The 25,348-nt window shown below is 43.5% G+C and overlaps 1 protein-coding gene across 4 annotated transcripts in view; it reads left to right on the forward strand.

Moving 5' to 3' along the window:
- The window catches only part of rbfox3a (RNA binding fox-1 homolog 3a), a 430,902-nt gene that overhangs the window by 61,831 nt on the left and 343,723 nt on the right, over positions 1–25,348 (forward strand). For all 4 annotated transcript variants that reach the window (XM_018761818.2, XM_018761816.2, XM_018761819.2 and 1 more), the window contains exon 2: positions 20,850–21,010. The gene's annotated coding sequence lies outside the window, so the exon portion shown is untranslated. The remainder of the gene's footprint in view (positions 1–20,849; positions 21,011–25,348) is intronic.

The raw sequence follows: 25,348 nt of genomic DNA on the forward strand, positions 1-25,348 counted from the left end.
AGTATACAAACTATACTGTATTTCTTCACAGTGACTTCTTAATAGATGTTGTTTTTTGAAATGTTTTTCAATTATTTACCCTTTTACAATTAAATATTTAAAGAGAATTAAATTTAGCTAACTAAGCCAATGAAGAATGCATTTGTAATTTCAAATACAAGTAGCATTTTCAAAGTAACTGGGACTACGTACATATTTATTTTCATTCTCATGGATAACTCAAGTATGTTGCCTTGTTTCGTCCTGTGTTTAAAATCGAGAAATATTGTAAGTAAGGTAATATAAAATATGGACATTATATAAGAGTCCAGTATTCATCAGTGATCCAGGATGTGTCAGACTCATCCGATGCTCCTTTGGTTAAAAAGCCAGGACACTGTAGCAGTTTGAAGGCCGACTGACCACATGACTGCCCCGATCGTGTGTTGTTTACACTGGCCGTCTGCTGGTCCTTGCACCTCTGCTAGCTCCATTTTTAACAAGCCCCAGTGTTGTTTCCTCCAGGGTGGGTGGGGAGTGCTCACATGACAGGGACTCAGTAAGACAAATGTAGCCATGTTTGAAGTTCCTTAATAGCATTTCCCACAAAGTGAGTGTTGTCTGAACTCACTGTTTTAAGCTCACTCTTTTCTTAATAACTCCTGGGAGTCCTTTGTCCCGCCCGTAAACCATAGTAAGAAAGGACACTTAATTGCTCTGTGCACACTAATGAGATAGAAAGCTAATTAAAGGTGTATTGCACACTGTGGGTCCCAGTACTGGGCAGCATGGAACATTTTAATGAGAGCTGTTGATAGCCCTTCAAAGGAGCGATGTGTAATATCTCCAGCACTAATGATGCCTACAGTAAAGCTAGGAGAATTTGCACTGCCGCTCTAATACCTGTGCTGCGCGAAGACTTCCAAGTAGACGCCAAATGTTTTTAAAGCCCTGCCTGTCGATAAATACGCTTCCTGACAAAGGTTCATTCTGTGCAGCATGCTTAAAGAGTCCTTTCCCTCATTACAAGCGCTTAGCTGTTTCAGGTTTCCTAGGCCTCCAACATGCCACAATGTAAGACCACCTATGACCGTCCAATCCAATAAATTGATTAAGGAATGTGCCTGTGTAAGCGAGAGTTTAATAAGAAAGTAATCAGTTTCCTGTTGACACATAAGTGACCATGAAATCAGGACTTGAAGTACTAATTGCATAACAACAGACAAAGAATGACAAAAATGTTGAAGGGATGTACAACTTGGTCTTCAGTGACTTTTGTGAATTACTCCAGGTACATAGGAAGAAAAGCTCATGTACCAAACCCATGCACTGAAAGGGAAACAGGATAAATAATTTCATAGCTGCCTCAGGATTTTTTGTCCTATACAGTACTTTTTTTAGTGTGCAAGTTCCGTTTTTGTGCTGAAAATAGTGAAATAAATGGATTTATAAAGTATGCTGCAGTTCTTTAAAAGAATACATTTCTGTGCCGTATTTCCCTAAAGTTCAGAAGCGGTAATGTATTTATACGCATGCTCTACATAAGAAAATAGAGAAACGTTCAAATTTCATTGCTGGCTAAGGTCACAGGCTGTGTCAGAGTCAGTTGTGTCAATAACACTTCTTTTGCTTCTTTGCTTCCTACATCAGTGGAACACATCGCTCTCAATGTGATTTAGCTCTTTCTCATTATCCCAATGTCTGCAACTTTAGAGCAGAATAACAGAACAGACGAAGGCATGGCTAAGTCCACAGTGGAGCTAAAAGAGCATTATTAGCACTAACACATTCACAGCACTGGAGTTTACATCATATCTCTTTGTTTATTTTTAAAAAGTTTGCCAAAGCTATGCTCTTTGACCACAGTGTACACATAGAGTTCACATCACCGGCTCATCAATGCACTAAGACTGAGCTTTTCCCTTCCTCACCATGCATTTTGGTCCCTGGCCAGTGGCACATTTCTATGTGAAGTTTTACCAGGCAATGCAACAGCAGAAACCAAAATTCACAGAAATATGCTCAGTTTCAGCACTACCGGGTAAGAAGATGTGATCCATAATTCCTGACTGATTTACTTTCCCTTTTCCTGGCTCGCTCAAAGCTGGAAAAGATTGGAAGTTTGCATGAAAACAAGCAGTCCTTATCCACAAATGCTTAGCTAGCTGGCACAGTACTACTCCTGGACTCTGTTCAGACGTCATCTGTCCACCGCTGGCCTGATCAATCGTCAGCGAAAGTGAGCCATCTATACAGTCCAACTTTCTCGAACACTCTAAAGGAGAATAATTAATTAGTCTGTGGTCATTTTAATGAACTGTTTTCTGAACTAGACTGAATTAGAATGAAATTTGTTCAACAAATGAAAACAACAATGAAAGTTGTTCACTTGTGTGGTCGTGCAAAGGGTAATGCTGGTGCTTCACACTGCATAAGATGAATATATTGGTGTAGGTTCAAGTCTGGCTCAGGGTCAGCTGAGTTTGCAAGTTCTGCCTCTGTGCTCAGTCAAGACATGGATGGAATAAGACAGGAATAAAACCCTTCTTTATCATGAAAACTATGCAAGTGCTTGGTCTCAGTCAAATAAGAGTTGACAGCACTTACCCCACAAAGAAGTTTGTGCTGGATAAATTATAAAACAGTTTTTTATTGAGTATAAAGCTATTTTTAAAAAAAGATTGTGCTTCCAGTGATCATGAGAATTGGATGTTTTCCAAAGATGTGGATCTTGGATCAGCAGGTAGCATTGCTGTTAGAGGTGTTGCCAGACCTGGATTTGAATCCCTGCTACCACTGCTAATCGTTACATTAGTAGCCCCTGAGCACGTTACATACCCGAGTTAAAAGTGGCCTGGATGCATGAATGGTTAAATAATTGTAAGCAAATATTTATTTAGAATTTTGTGACTTATGTATACATTGCAAGTGCTGTACTTTTCAAACAGCAGAAACAAAATGAAAACATGTCAATCAAATGTGTAAATACTTTCCAGTATGTGTGGATACACACTGAAAACAGAGAGAGGAATACTATAGATAATGCTGACCTAAGCCATAGGGCCTAATTCATTCCTTCCTCTGTGCTTTTAAATAGTCTATGACATGATTTAGTTGCTTCAAGTGCTTTGCTTTTTTAAGTAACCACCACGTTTAATCTCTGACAGATGGCCATGAAGCCTTTCCCACCTTGTAGCATATGACTAGATCCTCCACCAGGGTAATTATGTCATCATGTCCCACTTAACGTCCCTTTTGTAGCCCATTTCTGCCCTTTATGTTTGAACAGTCATAGACTGCTTTGTGACACTCAAATTGGAACCTGTGGAGTCTGCACTGACAGCATTTACAACCCGTAATACAATCATATCATTAAAGCCGCCTTTCCACTATTATTTTGTATTATGCGTTCTGTATAGACACACCCACTTCTCACACACCCTGCTGTGTGAAATTTGGAATAACAATATTCAAAATTGGTTTCCAGCAAACAAATTTCTCTGAAAATCAACATGATAAAACACTGCTGGATCACTATCAAAAGATAATTTTCCTTGAAATTTGCCAAAATATGACAGTTAAAGCTCTTCTGAGTTAGATGAGGCACCATCAAAATCCTATACAGACAAAATGTATTCTCTGATCCATGTAAATAGTGTTAATATCAATGTCCACTTTGTGTCATGCTCTCATTGCAGGATATTGACAGATGAATTAGTCACTTGGTAGCTATAACACGCTGCTTAGATCTGAAAGTTGTTCTCACACTGAAGCCTGAAACTCTGCATTAATTTCCTGACATAGAAAATGGCCAGTGCTTGATCTGAACTGTCACCCACAACCTTTCTTTTTTAGCCAGTACAAAACAGTATTCTTTCATTAGACCCAGATTCAGACTGCAGTGGTTTGTGTAGTGTGACTTATTAAACATCCATATAAGCCACATAATACACCAACATTTTTTTTTTTATTTGTTTAAACTTATTTCCTTTCAGTCAACAAAATTTTATTTAGCCTAGAGTTATTGTCATATTGAGCACTGCTTGATAGCAGGTGTGCTCTACAGTCGGTCCGTCGGGTCACTGACAAAGTGGTGCTGGATGCAGCTGTTTTTCAGCAGTACGACAGCAGCCCTGTTTTGTTTAGGACTAGGCCAAGGTGTAAAAATTACAGGTTTCTCAGGGCCTGATCATCCTGATCAGACATGAAGAACAGATCATCACTACCGAACACTTCAAAAATCATAACGAGGTCGTTAATGGAAACTAGTTCCCATGAAGTAATTATACTATGACTTGTCTCACCAAACTGAAGCTCAGCGTCCACGTTTTGAAATTGAATATATTCCGAAATGTACATTGCTTACAAATACATAAGCCTACAAGCTGCAGCGTCAGATTTTGTGGTACGTCGTTGTGTTCATCTTTTATTTTCCTGCACACGGTCTCATCATCATATGTGATGTACTTGAATGAAAGTAGCTTTGATTTAATTTGCCCTTGGAAGTATGTAGTGTTGGGATTTATGCCTGCCAGCGTGACGAGTTTGTGTTTTTCATACATTTGGTGCCCAGCCTGAAAGGTACCAAACAGGAGTAATGACAGCCAGGGCTAATTTGGACAAGTCCAACACCTGTCAGGGCTAATATCTAAAGCTCAGGAGTATATGAACATGAATGTAAATGAAGGAGGTGGGGAGTTTAATGAGCAAATGTGCAAAACATGTTTCGCTAAGTGACAAAAGTAGCTGCTGACCTTCCACTGCTACAGAGAACTCTATTGGCAATGTTCATTGCAAAGGAGCCTTCGGGCACAAGTCAAAAAAGAATGAGACGTTAGGGTATCATTAGAATCAAGAGAAGACTGAGTACTCAATAAAAATATGAGAAAACATTAGGGATATTGCAAATTATGTTCGTATGTCAGTACAGTATAAATATTTGTAATAGCATGAGTTACATAAAAGACAACCTGGAAGGTGGTAAAAATACATGCTTCTCAGAGAGCACGGGGCACATCCGTTTGTGTGTACAATCTCAGAGGATAGGTTCATGTACATGTGCCTTCTCAGAGGACATACCTGTGTGGGTGTCCCTTCTAAGAGCACGTATCTGTGAGATGTCACTTTGGAGAAAAGCGTCTGCTAAATTAATAAATGTGAATATAAATATAATGCATAAAGCATTTCAGAGGAAGCATCTGTGTAGGCCAGCATTCTCAAAGGACACTTGTGTGAAGATGTAAATCTTCTCTTATGACTTGCCATCTGCCCATCTGCTTGGAGGAGAGCACCTGATAGACCAGCTCTGAACCTATGTCCTCTGAAAAAACCCATATGTCATAATGTCAATGATGCACACCCATCTGCCTCTCGCTCTGCCCTGACACGAGAATAAAATGTGGCTACTCACCGAGAGAGGGAGAAAACAGTTTCCCGCGGCTACTGAGCTACACAACTTCAACCAACACACCAATCCACCATTTCACCAAGGCTTCCTTTGCGCTTCTCCCATACACCCATTATTAATCATGCCTTAGACAAGTTGACACAAAGGTGGATATTACTATCCTTCTGTCCCCTTCCTGCTGAAATATGTAATTAACACCACAAACAGCAGGAAATGGCAAGACCAAGAGAAAGAAGAGCAAGCAGCAAACCGTGGGGGGGGGGGTCGGTCGCTCATTGGTAGGGTTTCACTTTCCCGTTCTCCCTGGCAGACATGACAGGAGGAACGAGGACAAGCTGTTTCCTGCGCTAATAAATATTCTAACGAGAAGAGCCTGACAGGCGGTGCTGGCCGTGCAGGGATTGGGATAGACAGGCAGCGCGCCGTCGAGGTGCCAGGGCTGCGCTCCGAGACACCCCATCCCCCCACACGCTCCCCTCGGGGCCTGCCAGGCCGGGTCGCTGGGCCACCGCCAGGCAGGAGTGAGGGAACGTACCCCACTGCCTTCCTTCACAACTGACACAAAAGCCTTCAGAGGGAGAGCTCTGAGTGGGAGCTGCCAGACTGGATGGCACTTTGCGAGAACATAGACCTCCTTTTTGTCTCGTCGCATGAGAAAAAAGCACTGATCGACCAGAGGAAAACTATATTTATGGATAAACAGAATTAAACTGAATAGAGTATTCTGTGTTGATACACCGGGGATTTATGCTTGATTATTTATGTCTTTCTCGCCACCCTACTTTGATAGGAAGGCTTTTCTCACCCAAGTCTCGTAATTAAATCATTTCTCCATGCTGTATTTTTTAGTATATCAGAAAAGCTTAAGGCAAGCGTGTGGATTTGCTTGCAACATGACTGTTTGCCAGTTTGGAATTATTCCTTTTCCAGTGCGTCGTCATTTGAAATTAATTGATTCATCCATTAATAAACGTGCAGAAAAAGCTCACTAAAAAACCTGGGGGGGGGGGGGGGGTTGTGGTTCCCAGTAGGTAGTGCAGTGACTTCATTTGTGTACTTTATCTGCATTCGCATTTCTCTACCCGTTGTAATTTTATATGCAACGGGTGATAGAAGTGCTTCTCATTATTAGTAGTACCTTTTTTCTATGGTAGATATTTATTCAAAAAAAGTTCTTTCTAATTTTTATCAGTAAATTTATTTATAAATTTATAAATAAATTTATAAATTTATTCAGTAAAAAAACTGATCCTCTGCTCTATGATACTGCATCAGGACTCATGATACAGTATGAAGTGGAATCCTTCAAGTTACTAGACGGTGCCTTCAACCCTTATGCTTCTGGCTCCCTATGTTTGTGAGGCACCCCATCTGAGCACAGGAGTACCGTGGTTGTCAGCCCTTTGTCCAAGCGCTGTCTCGTCTACTTGCCTTCTTCTTCTTCTTCTCTCCATTCCCTCCACTTTTCCTCAGCCCAACCCCCTTTCTTTGCCACCTTGCCTTTTCTGAAAATATGCACTCAGCAAAGTGTGAAATACTGCAACACCTGCTGGTGTAATTAAATATTTAGACCCGTGGAGGGCCAACACTGTCTCTTATTAGCGACCAATCTAGGAACAGGTAGGAAACACAGCTCAGCTAATTGGGGAACAGCTGCTGCGGCACATCTGGGTGTCACTGATAGCAGGCTGGGGCGTGTTTGCAGCAAGCAGCACAGGCCCGCCTGTCAGGAGCTGATGTGTCAATCAGACTGATAAAGCATGCAGGAAGCTGTGGGGCACATGCGGTCACCGTGTGGCAGGTCAGCCTTGTCAGGTGGGCCCGTGGGAGAGGCTGATGGTCGCACTGCTGGTCCTGCTGCCGGTTCCGTTGCTCCAGCACCAGAGCCCGTCTGACATCAGGGGAAGGCCGGGGACACAGAACAGCTGCTGCCCGTTTATTTATTTCATTTATTCGCAGAGAAAACAAAAAGGCAAGAACTCCCAAACACATACAGAAGCACACGTTCATGCGTAAACAGGCTCACATGCATATGCACCTTCAGAAGCGTATAGAACGCAATGCTGAATGCGGCCTCCTTTTGCCGCTTTTCAGGCCCTGGATGAAAATTTATTTTATCTTTTCTGCTGTCTCAGTCTCTCATATATAAGCATCCATTGTAAGTGCAATATCTTCTCTGCCGTGGCAGTTGCATGGCATGATTTTCAAGCCGGAGAAAGATGGAAAAAGAAAGCTCATTACTCTTCATCGGCCATGTGCTCATTTGCTCACATTCTGACTTATAACTGCTTAGAAGTGCAGGATGCCCTGAGTGTATCCAAACCCCGAGTTCTCAAGTTGATCACTACATGCATTGTGTACAAGCAGAAAAGAGTGAACTCGCACAGATAGGAAATTAGCGTTATTAAAGAAAAATGAGAAAATTGGCAAATTTTCTCATGCTGGGTGATACTGATTTATATTCCAAAGCATGTGCTTCTCTCTTCTTTTCCTCCCTGAAATTATTTTCATGGATGTGAGTCTGGAGGGTTAAAAAGCATGGTTTGGAACATGTGTGCAAGCCCGTGAGAGGTCTGTATCATGCTTTCAGGTTTATGTGAAATACTTCTGAAGAGGTTGTGTGTGTTTCTCTACATGCTGCCATCATTACAGTAGTTTATGGGTTTATCTGCTAGCAACTAAATAGAGCACCTTTTGTGCTGTGAAGTCCTCCAGACCCATAACAAAATGCATTTTTTTTTCCCTTTACTTCTAGTAAATAACAATAAAACTAATGGTAATGAGGAGAACAGAGTGGCAATGCTTTAAATCTTAAGCCTTATTAAACCACCCACTACATAAGTAAGCACTTTCATGTATGAGATTATATGCAAACAGGCTGCTATGTACGTGTGCAAACAGCATGAACCACAATACGAAGAGAAAACCGTGATACCATATAATGAAGTGTTTTAAATGAAGGGCTACATTTTCAAAGAACACAAAGGTAGAAATTCTCAATAATGACAGTGGGTTGTTGCATTGAAAAATATTCTTGCTTTGAGAAGGTTGAAGTGCTGTAGATATATCTAATAGTTACATTCATGTGCATGCAAACTGCTACCATAACTACCTTGCAGTATGAAATCACTCTGTCTAAATTTCCTGTTAAATGTTCAGGTTCACAGAATACAAAATCTGTTTGGTCACGGTCGTTTAGCCACAGAGTTCAATAACTAACTTTGATTTTGTGAACAAGCCTTGTTTTGGATCTATTCCTCAACTGAAAATGCAAAGCATGCCAGATTAACTGTTACGTCTCACTTTAGTCAGCATAAAATGTGGTAAGCCCCTCTGTCCTATCCAGGCACAAGAGTCGTTACAATTTCATTGCTTGGTTGAGACTTTCCACCACTGGCAACTCACAGCTTTACACACCTTTGTAGCTAAAAATTTCACTGGAACAGCTCTCCAAAGGTCCAACAGCAGAAAACCCGCCCCCACCAGCCAGGACACGCCCCAGCAACAGTGAGGTGACAGGTCCCTGTTCGTCTTAGCCACCACGCTACCTGCGGCCCCCTCGCCAACTTTTCTGTCTCACACTCCAGCTGCAGTGTCCTTTGAGCTACCACACCTACTGCAGCAGGTCCCATAAGCTGTCCTGAAAGCAAAAAACGCACGGCGGTCTGAGGACGGTGTGGAAGGCATGCACGTCAGGCCTCATCACAGCAGCGGTGGCGATGTCTTGTCAAACAAATGGCATCTGTTGATTTTAAGTGAGCGTGGCGCAACTGAGAGATGTGACAGCCTAGGCTGGGGTTCGAGGCACATACAGAGGTGGGGGCCTGAGCTGGGGTTACTCAGGGCCGTGGAGGAGATTGAGTGTGAAAATCCACTTGCCCATCTCTCCTACTCCTTTCCGTTTGAGTGACCAGAATGCCACGGCTGCATGCCCAAGCAGACGGCCAGCTGGCCAGCCAGCAAAGGTTCTGAGGTTCCACTTCCTGCGTATGAGCGACAGGACATGGATGTGTCTCCTCCCCCCGGCTCTGCGCTCCAGCAACGTGATTAATGACACCAGCTCCTCTCCCCATCTCATTTTGTTACTGTCAGGAGTTAAGTGGGCCGAAGACAATAATAAACAGTCACTCTTCTGTGAACCCCCGGCGCTGTCATCCTGTTGCCCTCCCCACCAACATAGATACACACATGCACACCCACCCACATAGACAGACACACCCACTAATGTACACAAATGGCGTGCCACGAGAACCTCCCTTCTCTGCAGAGACATTTCTGGGCCCACAGGAGATACGCTCAACACGAATGTTGCAGAGCCAGTGGTGAACAACCGTTGACCCTTGAAGATCAGGTTGAGACAGCAAAAATGACCCATGCTCAGCTTTAGCACACCCGGAAAAGGAGTCGACGACACCTCTTCACTATGCGGTTCAATCATGGGACAGCTGCAGAGGGTATGGTGAGCATGAGAAGAGAGTTGGTTGCCACCAGGGCCTGCGGTTTTACTCAGTTGTGTTCGGCCCCTGGTTTCCCTCCCTAGAGCTTGGCACTCCACACTCTCACTTCCTTCATGGCCCAACATTCACTGGCTGCCAGGCCCAGTGAGCCAGTGGGTGCCAGCAGCTTGTGTTCAAAATGTCACGCAGGTTTGTACTCGAGGAAAAGATGTGGAGTAAGGGTGTGGTAAGTGTGGGGGGATCTATTTTGCAATCCTTTGGGGCTTTTGGGAGTTGTCTCACTCTTTTTGGCTGATTTCGCTCTTCGAGGCTGTGAAATGCCCATGTCTGCAGACCAGCATCCCTAGTACCTAGGTGTGGGCAGTATCCCTTGTGTTTTTTTGGGGAGGCCCCCTGAGGAGTGTGTAAGGAGCAGATTTGCTCACCGCCAGCAAACCAGAGTGTCATACGCAGCGCCCACATCACACATGGGGGTTGGTACACCACGTTACTTCCGCTGGAGGTTTCACGAAACAGAACACTGCAATCCCAGCCCTTGTAATTCCCCACATGCTCTGTTTACTGATCACGGAAACAGAGCCACATTCAGTGCTTTGGTTCTCTGTGTTGTCTTATTTATGGAAAACAAACGAGTGAGGCAGAAGCGCAATAAAAATGACAGTTTTGATCCCTAGGATTATTTTTATCCCACTTCGGTCTAAGGGCTGGTCAAGTAAGAGAAATCATATTATTTGTGTGCCTGATTGCGCAGATGGATTCCCCCCACCCCCCACACGCTTCTTTAAGCCCATGAATAAAAGCACCCTGTGGGCGGTATTCGCTAACCTGCCTCATTACTGTTATGATTGAACTGCCAGAGAGAAGACACCTCTTCGTTTTGACCTAATTGAGGCTTGTGTTGTCAGGTCCGCTGAAATCGACCACCTTGCATGGGGTGGTTGGAAGGGAGGGTGTGGAATAAGGCATGTATACACAGGGCACTGGTGAGGAATTCTTAACACTGGAGGCCACCGTGCGTGTGAGCCGTAGAGTTTGTGGTGCCTATTACCAGGTTTCCTGGTCGTCCTCTTCCAGGGTGTTATCCCTCCCCTCAGGATCTTCCCATCACCACACTGCAGGCTGCTGCCACTAGGATTTACAGCAGTTGTGACGTCAGCTGGGTTTTCTTTATGTGTGTGTCATATATCTGCATGAGTGGGCAGATTTATATTAAACCCACATTTCTGCTCATCTCTCACTTTTCTGCCTTCTGTCCTGCAACTGACTGCAAGGTTTTGCTGCTACGGCATGCTTTTACTGACACTGTTACAGGGTAATTGCCATAGTAACTATAGTCCATTTAAACTCCTGTCTCAGTGTGGTTACTAGGGTAATGGTGAGTAGACTGACTAATGGTAGAACACTTATGAGAAAGCACACAAAGTCTTCAATGTGTTGGAAGTTCAAGAAGGAAGATACACTGCCAAAACCAAAAATTGGTGACTTTTTGAACATTCAGCATTACTTCCGCTGATGCGAATACTTTTGTAATTATATTCAACATGGGTCTAAGGATTATAACTCACAGCAATGACAGGGGCAGAACACACTGACTCAATGGGATTAGCCTTACATCATGTAGGAATATGCACCCAAGTGGAACAAAAACCTCATTAGCATCTTAGGAAAAAAATTGTTTTAATTAGGGGACTTTATTTTATTTTTGGGGTGGTTTATGGATTAGCTTCAGCCCCTGCTTTATACGATTGCCCAGGAAGAAATCTATCTATGAATTCAGAAAATAGAATGGAAAAACTGCCAACCGAAGGGTGTTGGGTGGCAGGATGGTGGATTGGATGGCGCTGGGGTCAGGGGTTTAGCTGGGATTCTGGAAGCTTTTGAACATCCTTTGACCAACTCTAAGTGTCAGAGTGGTGTATACTGTGTGATAATTAGTGAGATTCATTACTGGTTTCATTATGCTGCGTAAAGGTTATCACAAAGTGACACATTGTAAGCAACTTGTAAAAATTAAACCATTTTCACAGCACAAAAGCAATATCCCGAATGTTTTCATTTATCAAAGCAAACTAAATTAGTAATTTAATTATAAAGATGAGCCACCCTCTTGGAAAATTAATGTCTTTTTTTTCATTTTGAATATTTGAAAGTTTGAATACTGCACGGTGAAAATGTGCTAAGAAATAATCACTGCATTTGATTAACTGTATCAGATAGTAAATCATTAAACTTTTGAAATGTGCAGGATAGCATGGATTTGTTTTTTCATTAATTATATATTTCTTGTTCTTGATTTATAGAGATTACAGAGTAGATGGTATCCCAAGTAACTTAAACAAATAGCAGCATGTATTATAAAAATGAACATAAAATAGCTACAATTAATTGAGGGGAAAGAATGTAAGCATGCATCAGTGTGGGTCAGCCTGGTGATGTTGGAAACAAAGCAGTTTGAGCTACAATATTGCTTGAATTCACTGCTAAAAAAGACCTGGCTTCATGAATGCTTCAAACCCTTCTGCTTAGTAATTTTATTGGTATTTTACAGAATGCTTGCCAAATTTCCAGCTGTGGGGATTAACTATAATTAGTTCTATCGTTGACGTGAATATGCTTCCAGCATTATCTTTATAGATTTCAGAATTGCTAGCTCTACAGACCAGTGAAACTCAGTCCCAGATAGCATGTACACATTCGTATGTCTTCAGCACAACTGATTTGTTTCTGTTACCTTACATAGGTCGTTTTCCTCCATTGGAAAGACCTTCATCAGACTGCTGTTTGCAGACATGATCAGTTAAAAGACCTTTTTCACAAGCATAAGCATTAAATAATCAAGACCACAACAGATAAGCAAATGTGCACTCAATAGTCTCCTTAAAATGGAGTGAGAGTGAAAAATTGATGATGGATAGCTAAGGGTTGATGGGTGGAGTGAATCCACATGTTGAATTCACGTTAGACCCACTGTAAAGGCCCTCTATTACCATGAGTGCTTCTGTTTGTCTTCTTTTTTTCGAAAGAAAGAGGAGAAGTTCTTAAGTTAATTATGGTTCAGAGAAACAGCCGCTTGGCAGATGTACATCAGAAGGCGAGTGCTGAGTAGAGGGGATAATGGCCTGCAGACCTGGAGGACCAAGGGAGTTTGTTTGAGGGGGTTTCTACCTGGGCGTGCATGTTAATCAGAGTGCCTGTCTGCCAAGGAGCAGTAATTAAGGAGGATGGAAAATGTGCTGGGGAGAACTGAGCTGATGAGGGAGGGGAAAGAACAAAGAAAAAAAATCAAGGTTTCTGGAATGGCGCATTTTGCTAATGTCTTTTTTAGGGGTTATTAAAAGCTAAAAGTGTGCTTCCTTAGCATTGTAATGAGGATGAGTGCTAGGCCCTAGTGGGATGGGTCAACCATTGGGCAAGACCAGTGGGCTACAGTGGCAGACAGGGCAATGAATTATGGCCAGTAGAAAGTCATATAGCTTTGATTCCTCATAATATATCCTTTTCTCCTCTCTTCTTTTGTTCGCTTCTCTCTTCCGTGTTTCAGCACGTGATACTGGCCTTCAGCAGGTGAGTTTCCTCCTGTTGAGAAGTGGGACATGAGGAGGAGTAATTCAGCTGGGTGGAATGGCAGCATGCATCTAAAGGCAGAGAGAAGCACATGGACATTTACTGCTCCATGGCTGCAGGCTCCATGGGCTAATTGAAATACTGGTGTGGTTTTCCCTTTGCTTCCTTCCTGAAAATAGATACTGCGGTGCGAGTAGAAGTCGGGGGGATCACGATGCAGGCTTTAATGACAAATAACAGCAGGACCATGCATGACTTGCTGTCACACAGATACATAATGATAGGTCCAGAGTCCACACACCTGTGGCTCGAAGAGCTCGAACCCAACACCAGCAACCAGTCTAAAGGAGAATCTACACAAGGCATGACACAAAACATCATCGAATAGAAATATAGAAGAGGAAGCACCTTTAGGACCACACTGCTTCCGGTTAACATCATTTCATGCAAAGTAATGGGCTGAACACAGAGACATCAGAAAACACAAAGACACACACACATTTTCAGAACTGCTTGTCCCAGACAGGGTCACAGAGCCTACCCAGTAACACAGGGCATAAGGCCAGAGGGGGGAAGGGGACACACCCAGGACAGGACGCCAGTCCGCTGCAAGGCACCCCAAGCGGGATTTGAACCCCAGAACCGCTAGAGAGCAAAACTGTGATCCAACCCACTGTGCCACCGCACCCCCAACTCAACACAAATACAGTTTTTCATTAGGCATTGATATACATATAATACAATGCAATCGTGAAGCACTTAAGCACCTTCCTTAAGACTCCTACAAATCAAATTGTAATGAAGGCTGAGTTCTTCTCTTTCAGGGCGTTGTCACTGGATAGGCTTTTTTTGGAAAAGAACTACGGGACAGGAGATGCGGATAGTTTCCGCTGCCTGGCATCATGAGAGAGTATAGCACTGCATATTGCTTGCCCAGGAAAAAAATCAAAATTCGAAGTATGGTTACTACTGAATTGTAGTCTATTGAGGGGGTGCGGTGGCGCAGTGGGTTGGACCACAGTCCTGCTCTCCGGTGGGTCTGGGGTTCGAGTCCCGCTTGGGGTGCCTTGCGACGGACTGGCGTCCCGTCCTGGGTGTGTCCCCTCCCCCTTCAGCCTTACGCCCTGAGTTGCCGGGTTAGGCTCCGGTTCCCCGTGACCCCGTATGGGACAAGCGGTTCTGAAAATGTGTGTGTGTGTGTGTGTGTGTGTGTGTGTGTGTGTGTGTGTGTAGTCTATTGTTAGCTCACTATCGTAGAGTAGAAAAAAATCGTAAGTCGAGGAGCTTCTGTACTTTAAAATTTTGATTACTATCATAATACAACACACAGATCAGATTGGAGGCTGCAGATGTATTCCGCAATGCAAATTCTGATCTGACATCAGAGGGTAGGTAGTAGCACCTTCTGTTTAGATCATGCATTTACTGTGCATACCGTGGAACACAGAGTGCTGGTCCTACAAAGGGGATCTGTAGCAGACAGGATGGAAAAACTGCAAGCTATCACAAGGCTCCCAGTCCAGCTCACCGGTTCTCCCAGGAGACAGTACCCAAGACTGATTTCAGAATGATTTTAAAATTATGTGTGTCTATGTTCAAGCTTGGGATGACATGTGGCGGTGCCATTGAGGTGGGGGTCTCCATCGGGGTCTTCCAGGGACACAACACTGCCACGTAGTGCGGCCACAATCTGGATAAGACCCTGAGCACTGGGAGCACAAAGCAGGATTTTCAAATCGGTTTCACTTGACTGGGTGGCGGTACTGGCCGTGGGCCGGGCGTGCAGTGGGGGGGCTATAGTTTTTCCGCACCCGCTGGAGCTGCTTCAGTACATGTCAAGATGTAGGGCTCAGCGGTACGGAACTGATTGCCCCGCCAAACCCTGACAATTACGGCTGTGGGCTGTGGCTGGCGGGCTGTGTGACGGGCCTGTGGCCATGGGGCAGCGCTGAGCGGCAGAGCAGGAGACTGCTGAGGGCTGTGCACCGTTCCACCTCCAACAAGCTTGCTTCTCAACCACGCCTCGTAACTGTTACTGTGCAAAACAAAAAAGGTGTCTAATTTTTTTTTTTTTTTTTTTTTAATTCAGTGAAGGGAGTTCTATTCAAACCCAAATCCCTAACGTCATTGCTGTTAACAGGCAGCTGCCATCAAGCTAGATGTAAGAAAGCATCCATGTCATTAACCCTGGCATTCACATTAATTGCTTCTTTCTCATTGTTGGCAGATTGCCAGTGGGAAAAATATAAATAATAAATTAAAAACTGCAAACAAAAGTGACAAAATTATCCAGAATGATGGAGTGCACCATTAAAGAGTATTATTACCTGCATCTCGATTTTGCTTAATGGGTGTTTCTCATTTGTCCAGTGCTTTTCTTTTTCTACCGGTGTCTTGACACAGCAGAGCGTCTTGCAGTCGTTGAGGGACATCGTACATACATTACATGTACTCACAGACAGGTTATTGTTTTTCATTCAGATGTGGCTGCATGTGCCTCAGAGTGAGTAGGAAGTTATTTTCAGCACACCGTCATTATCTTTGTCCTCAAGTGGCGTCTCCCTTTTAATATGCTAATGTTGCTGTAGATCGTATTGCTTGGTAATTGCAAACCACTTTGAGTTTGACAACTTATGTAGTCTTTTTGTACTTTCTTTTGCAGTGGAGATATGTTCATCTTCACAGCGAGGAGGAACAGTGGCTACTGGTGCACATTCACAACTTTGCGTGTTCTGTTAATGGCTGGCATTCTGTCAAACGGTGGTTGAGAGACCATTTATGGGAATTGTCTTCCTTTTTTTAAAAAAAGGCATAAAAGAATTTGTACGGGCCCAAAACAGCATGTACTGTAGGTAGAGCAGGATTTTCTTGATATATGTTCATTATGGGGCAGTTATTCTCAACAAAGGATCATTCGGAGTGCGATGGATGAATAATGAACCTTTGTAATGGAGAGTCTACTGCTCTTTAAGGCTTCAAAAAATGATTCTTGGTTTCCCAGAGATATAAACGCATTAAAGAACTATTTTTTCCCTTCACTTTTTTCAACTCTGGGCAGAAGCGCTCTGTTAAAGGCCCTGGAGACACTTCCAAATTTATTTTGAAGAGGATGGGAGACTCGCCTTGTTTCCCCCTTCAACTCTTATTTCCCTGCAGAGAAATGAAGTGTGAGTGATTGACTGCGCATGGACTTTATTTTTAGTTTTCCACAGATCTGAAGTTATTGAATGGCTGAGGATGGATGAAAGTCCTAACATGTTTAAGATGGATAGTTACCTTGCCGATGCATTCCACAGCGCATGTAACCCACGGGGGGCTTGCCAAGCTAGTGGAATTACCTACTGACTGGCGGTCTGTTTGAAGCATTCAGGTGAGGTCTAATTATGACCATCGGGGAGGAGCCTCGTCGGTCCTGGATGGCCACTCAGCTGCACTCCGCTCTGGCCCTGGGAGGCCTACTCTTCACAACTAGGGACTCAGAATTCATGGGGTCCTTAAGGTCCTGGCATTCCCTCTTGTCCAAACTGGAAATGTTGTGGTCTCTGGGGGTGTCGTCATTCACTTCTGCACTGATAGAAGGAAGTATAAGAAATATCCCACCAAAAGGACATGATTATGTCCAGTCTCAGTCCATTTGTTCTGAGCTCCTGTGAAGAAGGCAGAGTGGTTGGGTGCTTTGTCTGCCCAGAATAAAAAGTGTGTGATATGCGTGCCGAGAACACTCACTCAGCTCTTCTGATCTTAACCTTATGCTTTTAATTCCTGTGAATTAGTTACGGGGAAATCTCCAATAAGTCAGTCTCAACAGTGCAGAGGGGATATTTAGAGTGCAATTCGCAGATTTTTATGAAAAGCATGTGGCTTTTTGCTTGCTTCTTCCCTTTGATGGTGACGGCCATGCTGACAGTGATGAAAATTGGTAGCTTCTGATGTGTGTATGTGTGTGTGCATGCAAGCGTGTGCGTGTATGTAGGCGGGGGCTTTCTAAGAGGACATTTCTGACAGGAATTGTTCGCTCAGCTATCGCACCCTGAGACGCAACCGAGGGAGGATCGTAGGTAGCTGAAAGGCATTATTACACAACAAAATAAAAATAAAAAGGCTAACAGGAAGAGGGGCAGCCCTTGATGTTCCATTCTACCATCCCTCCCTTTTCTCTGGAAGAGGATCAGAGGTACACGAGGAGTGATTATTCGCAAGGGGGTGGAAGACAGCAACCTCCCATACTGGGTGAAGCTTCTCTCATTCCTTCTGTATTTGTCAGTTTGTTTTGAAGGCCGTGTTTTACTTCAAATTAGACTTCAAGTTCTACTTCTACAAAATAAATATATGACACAGCAATTCTGGAGTTGATCTGCCTTCATGAAGCCCATTGTTAGACAATCCATCAAGGAATAAAAAGGGACTGAGCCTGAATGTTCTCTGGTAGTGACTCCAAGGGACTGTCATTCCATAGGTGTGCAGGAAGTAATGTTAGCTACCTTTTTTGTGATAACATCTTGCTCAGGAGGTGAAGAGATAATTCGTTCTCATTAATCCATCTTGGAACCATGCCGTGTGAGGTTGGATAGTCTCCTTGGTGTGTTCCCTCTACCAGCCAGAGCTCATGCTGTCTTCACCAGCAGTGGGCGTCAACTTGCTTAGTAACACTGACACTCCTCTCTCCATGCTTTGTGTGTGTGTGTGTGTGTGTGTGTGTGTGTGTGTGTGTGTCTTTCTTTTACAATCAAGCTCCCTGTAATCATTGTGATCAGTGAATATAGGAATGTTCCTTCTCAGTCCCTTTCAAAGTGCAGATTCAAAGTAACTATATGTAAGTTTAAAATCCATACCTGATTTATATCTTTATTTTTCAGGAAAAAGTTTTGTCAAAGTGGTAGAATTCATGTAAGGTCCTCTGTACAATATTTACACCTAAATTAGGGTAAAAGCAAAGCGCTGCGCTATGGCCATGATATGATTAACCACTGACACAGAGCTCTAGTGAGGAAAGCACGATGGAGGGATTTTATTCTGAGTATGTGTAAACTAAACACAAGGATCTGAGTTTTTTACACTACTTACTCAATCACATGCACATTTGAGCAGACGAAAACATTTATTTCTTAGTTTTGTGTAATTAGTGTCTAATTACCTAAATATTGGAGCCACTTATCTGACTACATCTGCTTCCATGTTTGTGGAACAGCAAGCCTCTACATCTGGATCTGTTTCATTTGCAGGTTCACTCAAACAAGTATTCACATTGACCAGTACTTTTTTTTTGCTTTCAACAAAATGAGCACAAGCAGCACCCATACATCTTTACTTCCAACAGGCAAACTTCAAGGAACTGTGTGGAAAGCGAGGAAATTTTTCGGGGTAGGAGTATTTAGGACAGTAAGCTTTCATTAGCTGGCAACAATGACAGGATATCAAGCATGGTGTAGTTACAATGTTCAAACATAGGGAAGTGTGGGCCTCTGAGTTAATGTCAGTGCTCATTGTTGCCATAAATAATGTAATTAAACCCAGGCTGTAAAGATATTGCGAGTGTGCTACCGGCACGTCTCTGCTTCTGTAAGCGTGCATGTTTATCAAAAGGCTCTCCAGCTCTTTGTCTCTTCCCCAAGATATCTGTACAGTAAGTTTCCGCTGCGCACGAGCGCCCGCCTTTGTGTGTAGCCAAGAGCCGCGCTGTTCGACGGTTCATTAAAGAGCCCTGAAATCTCCATCCTTATTTTTGGAAAGGCGCACCGAAGCCAAAAGGGATTGCGGGAAGCTGCCAGGATGCAGTGAGGGACGGAGGGATGGGACTGAAAGAGAAGTTGAAGTGGCGCCTTTATTGTCTCTCCAAGTCTGCCGACACTGTCTGGCCCGGAGCTGGTTCTAACGGCGCGTCTGTGACGATACCTTGATCAGGTGACTGGAGAGACACTGGAGGGGGCTTGTGTCCCAGTCCCCGTCGCTGTTTACAGGGACCAAGAGTGACATACTTCCTCATTCTGTCGCTTGCTAAATCTGTTCCTTTTTCAACCCAAAGACTGCCAATTTTGCCTGTGAAGGCTGGTATATACGTATTTCTTGAGGAAAATCATTACAACAGCCTCTGTTTTAGTGCATAAATTTAGATGAGACTTGAGAATCTCTTTCTAGTGCCGGGTATGTGCTCTTCAGGGTGTGAGAATGAGTGAGAAAATTGTGCATGTCATGTCCACCTCAACCTGAGAGGTTACAGCGAAACTGAGAGTTGCAGATTTGTTCAACTCTTCAGCAGGAGAATAAAAAAAAATCCCTCAACATCTTCACACACAAAAAAATACTGACTGACAATCTGAGGGAAGCTAAACTTACAATGAAAGGGTTCATTAGAGGTGTGTCAAGGTGAGAAGAGGCTGTCTCCTTTCTATTGCAGTTCAAACACAAGCTGTCTTACGATGGGGTGAAAAGAAATAAGGACAAGAGACAGCAAAAGGAGGGAAATAAAATTATGGTTTTGTACTGAGTTCAGTTGAAACAAGGACAGTGAAATGAATGGTGCTATGTGGTAAAATCACCTACACAGGCTCCTTCACGGGTGCCAGGGAACGTCAGGACCCGCTTATTTTTCTCTGTCAACATCGCAGTGTCTTGCCGTGATTCCAGCACCATGAAAGTACGTGCCCCATGGGTTGGACACATGTCCCCTCGCATGACCCCCTCCCCTACCCCCACCCCGTGTGTCGACACCAACTGGTGTGCTCACGTTGATGCCAGTGACCGTCACACATAGAAATAGGTTTGGACTGCAACAACAGCAGGGCAAGTGCTTTGTAGAGCGATTCTGTAGGGAATTGGGCCTGCTAGATCACAGTGGATTTGGCATTCCTCTTTTCCACAGCCAGAAAAGAGGCAAACATGTTAAAATGACAGAAAATTATTTGGAATATTGTCTTTGGTATTCTGAATACATGTTGGAGAAGGCATTTTTGTTTTCTGTTTTTTGCTCCGTTTCTTATGTTTTATGCAATATCGCTGGTACTTAGTTTTCGTTTTTATTTATCACAAATCCAGCCAGTTGAGCCCATTAATTAAGCGTTATATGCTGTGAAATGCTTATTGTAGAGGAAGTTAAAGTGGTAGCTGTTTTTTTTTTTTCAGCCGAATTAAAATAAAGGGAATTTTGTTTGTCACGATTCACAGTTTCTATATGTTCATACGAAATTGCTGACATTTTAAGCAAAGATGTACTTTAATGCAATGGTTACAGAGCAATCAGTGCTTATCGTCTGAAAGAAGCAGAAAAAGCAGATTGTGTGCGTTCCAAGGAGGAAGGGGAGGTGCTTACTCTGTATCTGGAGTTCCAGGCGGTATGCTGGTAGACAAAAAAGTTGAAGAACAACAGCCCAGTCAACTTCGGAAACTTGGAAAGCATCTGACTCAAAGTGCATATCATCCTTATCGGACCTTCCTCTATTCTTCAGAACCACGCACAGAATCAGAGACATGCTGTGCCTGTGAGTGTGGCCACAGACACCAACAGAGAGCTCCCCAGCGACTGCCGGTGGCAGAGAACCAGAGAGTCAGCGAACGGGCTCCCAGGAGAGGACAGCATCCCCAGCTATCACCAGGCTCCTGCTGCAAGGTAGGCCCACAGTCCCAGCCCCAGCTAGATGGCTCTGGTGTCACAGTTGCCATAATAATATTGCATTTCAGTTTAAGGTGTACAACAGGTTGAGAGCTGGGCGGGAGCAACCGGATCACTGAATACTATTTACTGATTTGGATTTCAAATCTGTAACTCAGGTTCTGAGAGCACCTTGGAAGAATTTCCCCAAAGTCCCAGAATACCATTAAAATTATACTCAGAATGTGTCTTCCTTTCCTCCTTTCTTTTCTTTTTTCAAACCGGGTAATTTAATTCTCCTCACAGATTCTGTTTATCATTAGAAGCCAACGCTCTTGTAAAAGAGGGAGAAAGCCTAGCTGGCTCTTGTCGATACAGGAGTGAAGGCTCAGCACTTGAAGAGAAAGGCCTTGAATCAACTAGGAGGCTTGCTGTGTATTGTGTTGTATGGGAAGTGGATCCAGCTTCGTTACGTGCTCAACTCAGGAAAGAAACATCCAGCTTTGAGGATCATACAGACTCCCCAAAATCAAACACTGGAGGTTCTGAATACAGTGAGGATGCTCCGGGAGGATTAGATGAAAAAGATGTTGCAAATATTTCTGCCCCATGCAGAAGAGATCAATAAACAGTTTTGCATGTCATGAATATTGCCACTTTATTTTCAGGCACAGAACAAGCATGTAATGTCACTCATGTTCCGTTAGGCAACACAATATCCTGGGCTACCACAGAATGGTACTCAACAGTACCACAGAGGCAGGGACATTAGGATTCTGAGGGGACACCTCTGCCCTACAGTGCCAATCCATGCTTGATCAGCTGCACGGCAGGTGGCACGCTCAACGTTAGGACAGAGGGTCGGCGGGTCAGATACCACACAGGGTAGCGGGCTCCCAGTGTGACAGGGGTTAGCTCCATCAAGAGTTTTCTTCCCCACTTGTTGGAGAGCAGCAGGAGATTGGAAAGACTCTTCTTCCAGGGAAAATTGCTACAGGAAGGCATATCGGCCACCCCAGCATGAGGGTCTGATCCTTGGCTTCTACAGAACAAGCGCAAATGCTCCCAAGGGTACTTTGTAGAGGCAATGACTTGAGGAGCAGTGTGCCGCTTGAGCTCTGCTTCAGTGGAAAGGAATACGGTAGTCCCCTCTTGCATGGGTTGGCCAGCAGGGAATTCGGTTCCACAGAATAAGGGAACCCTGGAGACACTAGAGAACTTCATCACCTCTGCCCACTAACTTTCGCAGCATTGCAGTCAAAAGCAAGTTGCAGCTGTGTTGTAAATAGTTTATGTCTAAAATGACGCTCAATACACCTGTTTTTAAGAGAAATTATTATTTATTTCTCAGAAGCATTGAATATGCTGGAAAACATTTCCAGGTACTGTTTCTCAGTTGCCACCAGCATCAAAGTTTCAAGAAGATTCCTTTTAACAGTATAGCAATGTCATCTTCAGGCAGCCGTGCATACAGCCTTGAATCTGCTGCAATTATTTAAATCCGGGTCCTTTGTCTGGTCTTGCCCATTGTATTTACAGGTGCATCATGGGAAAACCATCAGCGACTTGCATATACTACATCATGTTTTGACCAGCTAAATTCTTCTTCTTATCATTATTATTATTATTATTTTTATTTATGAGCATACAGCCGGTAGCAGAAACGCCACAAAATCAACTAACGTACCGATCAGTAGGTTGTCTCGCACACACACGAAATACACACTCGCGCTGCCTACAAGGATGCCAAGCAAGGGTCGCTACACAGCACAGATTGAATTTTATTTTCTCAGGCTTGGCTGTGAGCACTATAATACTTCACACGCCTTTATTGTCTTTTCTTTTATGTAGTCTATCTCAATGTTTTACACTTCATTATATCAGCCTGGTACCTGTTTCCCTTTCTGCACTTGCCAGCAGATGATAGTTGTATTACAAGGCTTTAAAACGCAAAGTCTAGCGACTAACAGCTCTGCATGTTCCTCTCATTCTCCCACTCAGGTGAGTCGGGCGTGCTCGACCTCTCTGCTTGGTTTCGAGAGATCACGCATAGCTGCACTCAGTGGATTGCAATGGAGGCAAGAGAACAGGGAGAGAGAGAAAAGAACAAATTCACTGCTCACTCCCAGTTTGCTTAAGAGTGTCTGCATCATCCTGCAAAAAAAAATAACAAATGGCAGAAACGTTTAACGCTTGGCAGGAAGCGGTGGAGATTTAAAACAAATCTCCGCACTTAGATAATGCCATCTGTTCATCTGGGTAGATTGCATACAGTATACAAACTATATGCGTGGTGTTTCCAAACCCAAAGCAAAGCTATCGCCGTTGCCTGGAAACCAGAGCAGTATAATGACGGGCTTTAATTCAACCCTTCCAATGTTCTGTTTTTTGTGTTGTTGTTGTTGTTGTTGTTGTTCAGATAGCATATCTTAATCCAGTTTGATAGCATATGCAAAATACAATGTGACATAATATCATTTGGGCTTCATGTGAAAAATAGGATTATGTCGGGCAAGACTGTCAGCACCATGTGACAGTAATCACTGTCTCCCAGGAGAGCAGCAGTGACTCACTTGTGGCTTGACCTGTTGTCATTATCTATTTGGTTTTACACAATCAGTATGTCAGGTCTGTGTTACATTCGCTTCAGGCCAATCCCAAATTAATAAACACAAAAACGCACCTTTTTGAATAGGGAAAGGAAAAAATACAGCCTTCCTCCCTGATAGTCAATTGACTGCTTCCATGTGAGTGATAAGCACTTGCCATGTCTATGGTGTTGTTGCTGGTCTTGTGCTGCTTGGTAAGCCCTGGGATATTCAGTGCTCTACAGCCATGTGTTTTCAGTGTGGACATTTAGTGAACAGTGCAAGGGAGTTTAAGCAATGCAAAGGGAACTCACTAACTCATCGTGGATACAGGCACTGCGGGTCGGGGAAAGATAGCAGGTCTATCGTTATGAGTGAGGTACTTTCATTAGACTGGATCTGGTGTGAAAATCAGGTGTGAGAAAGTGCGTGGGACTCAAAAATATTTTTATTATGGTAGACATGACAAAGAAACCTGCAGAAAAAAATGAAAGAAAGGAAAGAAAGGAGAGGCAGAAGAGTGCTACAGTACAATAAATTCAATAAATTATGTTATTTTTGAGGAGCATCCAGGAAATCAGAAATTTGTAGCATACCTTTGTTTCATTGCCTTTCAAAAATACAGAGGAAAAACAATTAGATTTAGAACAGTTTACAGTTCTTAATGTCTACAACAAAGAAAGTGTGCATTTGAAGAAAGACTTGAAGTGATATTGGTATTTGGCAATCCTGTATCTCCGAAAAGTCTGTAAGGTGGCTGAACTCTAGAGTTTTACCCAAAGTAACTTTTGTTGTTCTTTTATGATGAGGAAGGATATCTCTGCGAATAGGCAAAAGGTAAAAAAAAAAAAACACATACTTTAACTGATTCCAGGACCCTCTGCAGGTATTTGTCATTCCGACATGCGGGTTGCGAGAGGTTTGCTGTTGTGGTGGAAAAATGTGAAATTGAGATGTGGCCCATGAATACAGATTAACACCGCACAGGCAATGGTCAGCCTTTTGTATCGATTCTTCAAAAATAACCCAGATTCTAATTGATTTTACTGAATAGGCTAAAATTAAAAGCGACTTAGAGGCTAAACCTTACAACGGTTTGTAGGGTGTACAGAGAATAACTGCAGAAAAAAGCTTTTTTTGGGTGAACGGTTGTTCCAAGGTATGTGTATTTGTGCATGTGCAAGTGTGTACGGGACTGTGTGTTTTCTAATGCAGTGTGTGTGGGCGGGTGAATGCGCCCATGCTGGTGTGTGATTTAAGCAGAGAGGAAAAGTGTGAAATATGTATTTTCCACACATCCTTGCCAGAAGATGACACATGGCTGGCCATACATCACGTGTGAGTGATTCAGCAGCTGACGTCCATTCATCACTCCTAGACCTGTCGGCCTGTTTTTAAAGGCCGTTAAAGTGACATCCATCAGGACAGGTGCAATTCGCCGTGCAGCGGCCGGTCGAGCGGGAAGTGGGGGCAAACCATATATGCACGGCAGAGGGGCAGAGCGAGGTGGGGTAGGGTGGTGTGGGGTGGGGTGGTGTGGGGTGGAGGGGAGTGCTGCAGGGACTTCGCCGGAGCTTCAACTTGTTAACCGATTGTCAAGTATATCCGATTGAAACTCCTGTCACCGTGACCTTTCAAGTGGCAATAAAATAAACAAATTGTGGAGAACAGGTCATATTTTTGTTTGTGCTTTTTCCTTTCTTTTTTAAGGAAATCAAACAGTTGACAAGTTTATTAACCCAGACGTGATTTATTTCAGAAAACCCTT

This window comes from Scleropages formosus, chromosome 20 (assembly GCF_900964775.1).
Source record: "Scleropages formosus chromosome 20, fSclFor1.1, whole genome shotgun sequence".
Classification (NCBI taxonomy): domain Eukaryota; kingdom Metazoa; phylum Chordata; class Actinopteri; order Osteoglossiformes; family Osteoglossidae; genus Scleropages; species Scleropages formosus.